Below are 8,243 nucleotides of genomic sequence, written 5' to 3'. Positions count from 1 at the left end.
ACACATGAGCCCAGGAGCCAGCTTGGCATAAAAGGTACAGAGCGACCTACCAGCTTCAGGTCACGTAGACTAGGAAAGAAGGATATAAACAATGATCTGTATGGCACGAAGTCAGAGCCTCTCACCAAGTGCACAAGACCTCAGGACATTTATCCATGTTCTAGGACAAAGAAGACCTCCCAGGGAGAATGGATATTCATCTCCCCTTCACCCAGAACAATGAAACCTTGCAGCAGGTTAAATTTGTTTTAGAGAAGTAAAATAAATGCAACAAATGCATGTGCCATGGGGGAAATTTCATAGCTAACACTCTGATGTTACTCGTTATGGACAAGGGTGGAAGCTGTGTGGAGCAGGGTGGGAAGCAAGGCTGTTAAGAGCTGGTCCAGGTTTTAATAATACTGATTTGGTGGTTTCCAAACAGTGGTGGAACAGCTGAAAGTCATTACATAGGATTTGTGTTGATGAGCAATATAACCAGGCCTCACCCCTCCAGGACAAGCAGGCCCTGGTAACTCACGCTGGCTTCACCACTCTCATTGGACTTGATGGGAGGTATATTATGTTCCTGTGGCTTTTATAACAAATGACCACAACACTGATCAATGAAAACAACAGAAACTCATATTCTCACAGCTCTCAAGGCCAGAACTCCAAAAGTAAAGTGTTGGCAGGGTCCCAGTCCTTCCAGAGGTTCTAGGGCAGAGTCTGTTCTTCACTCCTTCAAGCTTCTGGTGGCTGGCGGCACTCAGTGGGCAGAGGCAACATCACTCCAATTACAGCTCCATCTTCATGTTAACCGTCCCCTCTTCTGGGTGTCTGTGTCACAACTTCCCCTGCATTTCCCTTCCAAGGACACATGGGATTGCATTTAGGCCTGTCCAGATAGTTCAAGATAGACTTCTCTCAAGATCGTTAACTCAACCATACCTTTTACAATGTAAGGGAACACTCACAGGCTCTAGGGATTTGATGTGGATATCTTTTGGGAAACTATTTTTAGCTATCACAGGAAGGTCAAGGCCATGGGAAGGTTGGCCAAGTGTGATTCATGCGTCACTAGACAAGCCCTCCACCATCACTCCGGGTGTGGGCCTGGATGCAGGGAACTCTTGATATTGTTGAATGGAAACTGTTAAATAAAGGTTCATCTGATGAGAGCTAAAGCTCAGGCCTTCATTGACATAACTCGGAGGAGCCTAAATTTCTGGACTCTTTTTAACTGGACAAACTTACCCATAAACATGAAAGGGAGGGGGAGACATGCAGAGAAAAAAAAAAAATCCAGATGGAACTTCCAGCTTTTTAAATTATGGTGAGGACAGTGAAATGTCATTTATTTTCATAATCATTTCATAAAAGAAAGAACATTTTAACACCAAATGGAAGGTCATTCCTTCAGAATAAAGGACAGTCCTTAAAATTAAATAAATCTAGCCTTATTAAAAATTCACTTCACAGTCTTTTTATTATTTCTTTTTCTCAGTTTGCCACAAATGAAAGTTCCATCATAGACCTACATCAGTTTGCAAATGGGCATTTGGGAGTAACTGCAAAAAACAAATGTTGGAAAGGAAAAAGCCACTGAATTCTAGGACTGAGGGCTGAGCCTCTTGTCCCGATAGATCCTCCCCCTCCTCCAAAATGTCCCAATGGCCATCAGGATCTCAGGGCATCATCCTGTGAGCTTTTTCCTATCCATGATGCAGCCACTGTAGGCAAGGCCTATAGAGAGTGAACACAATGCAGGAAGGCCCCGGCGCAAGACCACCTGGGGTATTAGACTTGGTGCTGTCAATCAAACATCCTGGCACCGCCCTCCTGCCTCCACCCTGACCCCCCCCACAGCATTCATAGGATGTCCCAGAGGCCTTTGCCACTTCAATGCCTGTCACCCCCCCTGCCAGCCTCACTGCGTGGTACAGGCACGTATTTTCCTTTGTACATGCACACACCCTTCAAGACCCTCTCTCCTCAGCAGGGAGCTTCCCCAGGCCTCTGCAAGCAGCAACTGCTCCCCAAGCCCAAAGGTTCCTCTCTTAACCTCTAGGCCTGGGGAAGATGAACTCAGAGCTATTGCTGGGGGAAGCTGGTTCAGCGTAACCATGGGGCTCTCACCTCTGGGTTCCATGAAGCTTTCAGTACACCACACACAAAGAAGGCCATTTGTACCCCAAAAGCTAAGCCTAAGAAAACCCCTGAGTTGGACAAGAATTCCCCTCTTATCTAGGAGACAAACCTAGGTCCCTGAATATTGCTGATTGGCTTGGAATTAACTTAAAAAAGTCTTGAAGACAAAAAAAAAAAAAAGGACCAAATGCCTTAAACACATCCCAGACCCTTTGACTCAGTAAGGATCAATTCTAGAAATCCTAAGAAAAACATCAGAGGTCCACACACATTTTACACATAAGAATGTTAATTACAGTTATATATAATAGCAAAGCATTGGGGAATTGGGAAATATTGATATATTGGGATCTCTTGCAATTAATGAAGATCGCCCTGTGAAAGAATTCTTAATGGCATTTAAAAGAGCAGTCACTGTGTAACTTCACTGCATAGTAATCAGTTAAGATATCAGTTGCTGTTTGTTGTCACCTTCTAGAAGAATCAGGAGGAACATAAGCTGTGGCATTGTTCTCCCTGTGTTATTCTCTCTCTTACAAAGACTTTGTGCTCACGGGCCTCAAAGAATGACCTTCCTTCTGAGGTATGTCCAAATTCTGAATTTATTAGGGGAGAAAGGGAGAAGGGGTTGATGGGGAAAGAAGAGAGGTGAAAGAAGAGGGGGGTAGGAGAAAGATTTGCCCAACCATCACTTTGCCTCCGTTCCCTCTTCCCACCCCAGCCCTGTCCATGTCACAAGCAGATGGTCCTTGAGGGATTGGTGGCAAAGTGCCCAAGGGGCTCTACCCTAAGTTCTAGCCCCTCTCCCCATCCTGACCAAGGTGCCCTTGCCAAACCTGGCACGGAAACTGCAGCATGCCTGACTTCAAGGGACCTGGCCTGTTTGGCAACGGACTTGCATCCTGGCACACACGAAGTCCCCACGGCAAGTCTTCCACTATCTCCAGTCTTGTTCTAGGGACACTCAAAGTGCGGGGCATGGAGGGCCCACCCGTGGCACAGAGCAGGTATATAAAATCAGAAAACATCCGATATAAAGAACTAAGCTGGGGGACCAGCAGTTGGCATGATGACTATGTCACTGGACTCCCATGTAGTCAACCACGGTTTGAGTCCTGGACCCAGAGGCTTAAACTCACACCAGGCACATTTGTGTGTGTGCCCAAGATCCCAAGAGGAGAATGGAGGAAAAGGGATTGTGGCATGGCCATCCACCCTGAGGGGTGATTTCTCGCTTTCTGTCTCTCTGTCTTTCTGGCGAGTGCACGTGCCCTATAGCAAAAAAAAAAAAAAGGGACCAGCCTCAAAGTCTAGCGGTTAAGGGAGACTGATCCCTCATGGCTGATCACCTTTCAAATCTCAGCCCCAGCAGCTTGACAAACATACCAGGTATATATGTATGCACACCCAAAACCCCAACAGGATTGCAAAATATATAGGAGAATGGATTGCTCCCCAGTACCCCCCCAAACTCCCAACCCCCCCACTTCTCTGTCTCCTTTTGGTGAGCATCTATACCCCCTGAGAATTAAAATAAAAGCATTGTTATTAAAAAAGAACTAACCTGCCTTTTCTACCTGCCCATATTTGTGGAATAAAATTCATTCTTGGGACCAGCAGTTGGCGTAATGGCTATGTTGCTGGACTCCCAGGTAGTCGACTGTGGTTCGAGTCCTGGGCCTAGTGGCTTAAACTCACACTGGGCGCATATGCATGTGTGCCCAAGATCCTGAGAGGAGAATGGAGAAGAAGGGATTGCTGCATGGCCACCCACCCCACCCCCCCACACCCGGGGGTGATTTCTCACTTTCTGTCTCTCTGTCTTTCTGGCAAGCATACACGCCCAATAGCAAAAACCTCTCAAAAAAAAAAAAAACACTAATTCATTCCAACAATAGAAATAGGAAAAAAAAAAAAGTTTACAAAATGGTGTGGTCTCTAGACTCCCAATTTTGTATTTTACAAAATGATGTACCTGTATGGAGGTGTGTTGTGTAGACACACACCTACTACAGTGTATTTAGTGTCTATACGGTACAGAGCAGAAGCCACCCACCAACCTAACTCACTGGAAGCCTTGTGAGGAACATAATGCCATTATGCTCATTTTGCAGATGAGGAAACTGAAACCCAAGGCAGCCAAGCAGTCCAGTCAAGGCCATGCTGCTAACCAGCATAAGAACGAGGTTTGAGCCCAGGTTTGGGTCTTCTGACTGTAGGGTGCCTTCGCCTCCTGCAGCCCCTGCTGTGGATGGCCCCCTGCAGACTCAGCACCTGGAAGCAGACATACCAAGAGGTTCCGAGTATAACATTGATGGTAGAATTACAGGCCGCATTAATTTTTCTGTGTTCTCATCCGTATCTTCTGTAATGAGTATGCATTGCTTTCACAAGGAGAGAAAAAATTAATTATATTTAAGACAGAACAGAAAGGTTTTGTGTTTCCTGAGGCCCCAAGATGCTCCCAAAGCTAGGAACAGCCCCCAAGGGAAAGGAAGTCCTCCTGCAGGGCAGCCCCCAGCTGTCTCAGAACCCTGTTCTTTGCTGGGCTGCTCCCACTGGGGTCCAGTCTGAAGGACTGTGTCCATTGCCTCACTGGGGCCCAGGAGAGAGAGCCACAAAGACAGAGTGTTTAGCTGTCTGGCCTTCCTGCTTGCTTCAGAGAACCCAAAAGACAGCTCCTTATGGGGCACTCTGCCGCCTCATACCATTCCCAAACACTGAATCTGCTCACTAGGGGTGTGGGCAGGCTCCCGTGGGCTGCAAGAAGGGTTGTCTGTGCAGAAACTGGCCCCCTAGATCCTAAGCTGAGGCGCAGCCAGCCCTGTCCCTGCTGTCAGGACCCAGCGCAGGAGAGAGATGCCTGCCGGAACCAGAGCCTGGAAGGGGCTCAGACTCAGTGCTGAGAGCTCCCTCCAGAGGGTGGGACAGGAATTTATCTGATGGTCACAAACAGATGTGGGCAGAACCAGCAACCTCAGGGCATGGGAGGTAGGAGCAGCTCTCTCTTCCGTTTACACTTTGAGAACCTTCCCCTCTGGTGATCTACCCCAAAACTTCTCTGTCCCAGCTGGGATATTTTTCTAACTAGATCTGAAAACTCTCTCCCATTCCAAAGTGCAATCTTTCTTCAGCACTCCATTCCAGCATTTCCAAGAGTCCAGGAATCCATTTTCTCAGGGCCTTCATACTTGCCATACAAACGCTGTGCCTTCAACCTAACTCTGAGGGCACAGGCTGGCACAGCCAGCCCTGGAATACTCTTCATAGGACAGGCTGGGCCGGGGACTCCTCTTCTGAAGCTTCTTGAGCACCCTAACTGAAGAGCCAGGTCCCAAGCACAACATCCCCAGGCTCAACAGGCTAGAAGTGGCTCAGTGTAGGTGGGTAAATGGTCATTGGGACTAGGTCTCTGGGGTGGACGAGGAGGTGGAGGAGGAGTGGGGACCGAACCAAACAGGGTGTGTGTGCCCCATCCAAAGCGAGCCCACTGTGCAGCCTCAGCTAGGTGCTGAGGAATGGAAGCTATGGGGCTGAATATTTAGTCGGCCAAGAGAAGTCGGAAACCTGGACGTCCATGTGAACTCTTCAGATTGTGTGAGTCTACTTCTGTGTGTTGCCCTGCTCGCTTATAAAGGGCTCCCTGAGCCCTTGTGGCTTGGCTCCACCCACCTCACCTAAGCTCCCTGTCTTCACCCCACCCCCACAGTCAGTCCTTACTTTTGTGCCCTACCTAGGTGTGCCTGCATCCTAGTTCTGGCATACCTGAGCCCCCTGCCTCAAGAGTAAATGTGGCAGCCCCACCTGTAACCTAGCAGAAGCAAAGAGCTAGAGCCCCAGCAGGGATTTTCAAAGGCTGCCAACTCCATCTGAGTGCCCAGCAGCCTCGTTGCCAAATCACCAGGGAACACAGACAAATGCCACCCCCGCCCCTGGAGTCGGTGAGCTATTTCCCACCACATCCTGTCCTCCCACCCACAATCTGCAAACCAGCATGTGTGCCTCCATTTCACTAATTGCAGGCTGACTGATGGGGCTGGAACGCGCTCTGGCTTCTGGGTACCAGCAATCAGACACCAGCCTGCAGCCTTGGGCAGGCTCTGCTGGAACTGCGGGGAGCTGACGCCTCCTACCCTCAGTTCCCTGAGTCCTGGGGTCTTTGCCTGTGGTCTGGAACCAGTCCTAACCTTTTTTCAACTTTGGAGCTCAGCTCCTAAATTTCCCAGGAAGGGACTTCCAGCTGGAATAAGGCCATGGATCCCCAAACCTCACCAGGACTTTCTTGCAACAATTTAGAGAGATATAGCCAAGATTCCAGCTGTGGAGAGGTGGGAGGGAGAGACTTTCTTTGCTGATCAGTCAAGGGTGGCAGTACCCTGCCTCAATTCTGCTTTCAGGCTGAAATAATGTGCATAGCAGGGGTTTGCTCTTTCGTTCAACGGCTGTAACAAACACTGCTGACCTGGGCTGGGAGCTTCTCAGGCACCTGGTGCTCATCAAATTTTCACAACAGCCTTATGAGGTGGGCTCTGCAGTCTGCTTTTTATAGACAGGGAACCTGAGGCAAAGAGCAGTTAAGTGACCTTCTCAAGGTCACACTCGTAGTCCACTCGGACTGCCATAGCAAAATACTGTGGCTGAGGGGTTCGTAAACAATGGAAAAGTATTTCTAACCACTCTGGAGGCTGGGAAGTCAAAGACCAAGACACAAGGTTCAGTATCAAGGCCCCTTCCTGGTTCATTTACAGCCGTCTTGTTGCTGTGTTCTCACAGGGCAGAAAGGGCAAGGGATCTCACTGGAGTCTCTTTACAAGGGTTTTCATCCCGTTCCTGAGGATGTAACTTACCCTAATCACCTCCCAAAGTCCCTACAAACACCCTCACATGGGATTAGTCTTAGGTGTGGACACTGAGACAGTCTTTGCACATGGCTCATCAGTGGCCAGATGGGTGTTTAAACCCAGTTCATCTGGAGCCAGTGACCTACCCTTACCCGCCACCCCGTGCTTACCAGGAATCTTCTACACCTGTGCTGGTGCACATCCGTTCTCATGGAAACGCATCTGCCGCCTAGTAATTAATGAAAAAGAAAGTGGAAAAGGAATGTATAAATATTCCTTTGGAAGGAGAAATATATATGTGAACACATAGTTCCAGCAGCTAGGCTATGAAAGGTCATGTCACATGGCAAGGTGGTGGGGGGTGGCAGTTTGAATGTGGCCCCGAGGGTCAGACCGCAGCGGAATCCAGGTGACGCCATGTCCTACCCATGTGGCTAATGCTAGCAAGTCACTGCCCCTCACTGAGCCTCCGTTTCCTCACCTGGCCATGAGAAGCTGCACTTACGATCACCGGTGTAAAGATTAAACATCCAAGACCACCTCCTGTACCGTTTCACGCACACACGCTTTGTGGAAAAGGCAAAATTACAGAGGCCGAGACAGAAGGAAAAGGAGTGGCTACCTGAGGCAGACGGTGGGAACCAGGAATAACTATAACTAGGCCTGAGGGATTTCACTGGGGAGGTGGAGATACTCTAACACTAGATTACACTGAGGGTTGCACCAATGTGGTAAACTTACCAAAACTCTTTTCATTGGCATGATTAATGAATGTGAATGGGCGGGCTTTATAGTATAATGATATCACAATAAAATTATTTTCAAATTCTGTAAAGGTGCTCACACGTAGTAGGCCTTTAAGAGATAGTGGTAGTTACTACCAGCATCACTGTTAATGGAATTATTTGCAGGCCATAACGTGGTGTTGCCGCTGAATTAAAATGTAATTTTGCCTATCTGTATTTTTTGTGTTTTTACAGGAAATATGTATTTCTTGCACAATAAAAAGAGAAAGAGAAAAACTCAATTCCATTAAAATATCATTGAAGAAAAGGACTATTATCACGGGGGTGATTTTAATTTTCTTCTTTTAGCTTATTTCCTATTTTGCAACAATGAACATGTACTACTTGAATAAAATGGGTTTTGGGTTTCATAAATAGCTTATTTTATGTCTGACCTTGTGCTAGACACCCTGAGATGTACACAGTAACATAAAGAAGTTGCCCCCTCGGGTCTTCCCCTCTGGGGTAAAGGAAGGACAGATAAAAG

At 47.8% G+C, this 8,243-nt stretch overlaps 1 long non-coding RNA gene across 1 annotated transcript; it reads right to left on the bottom strand.

The window, feature by feature from the left end:
* Nucleotides 1-4,060: 4,060 nt before the first annotated feature.
* Nucleotides 4,061-7,231, bottom strand: LOC106733459 (uncharacterized). Its single transcript, XR_001369528.2, has 2 exons — nucleotides 7,142-7,231; nucleotides 4,061-4,514 (listed from the first exon to the last, which is right to left on the bottom strand). It is a non-coding gene; the product is annotated as an uncharacterized LOC106733459 (long non-coding RNA).
* Nucleotides 7,232-8,243: the final 1,012 nt, after the last annotated feature.

This window comes from Tupaia chinensis, unplaced genomic scaffold, assembly GCF_000334495.1.
Source record: "Tupaia chinensis unplaced genomic scaffold, TupChi_1.0 Scaffold143796_1, whole genome shotgun sequence".
NCBI classification, from domain to species: Eukaryota; Metazoa; Chordata; class Mammalia; order Scandentia; family Tupaiidae; genus Tupaia; species Tupaia belangeri.
This window is presented reverse-complemented; position numbering and strand designations above follow the sequence as displayed.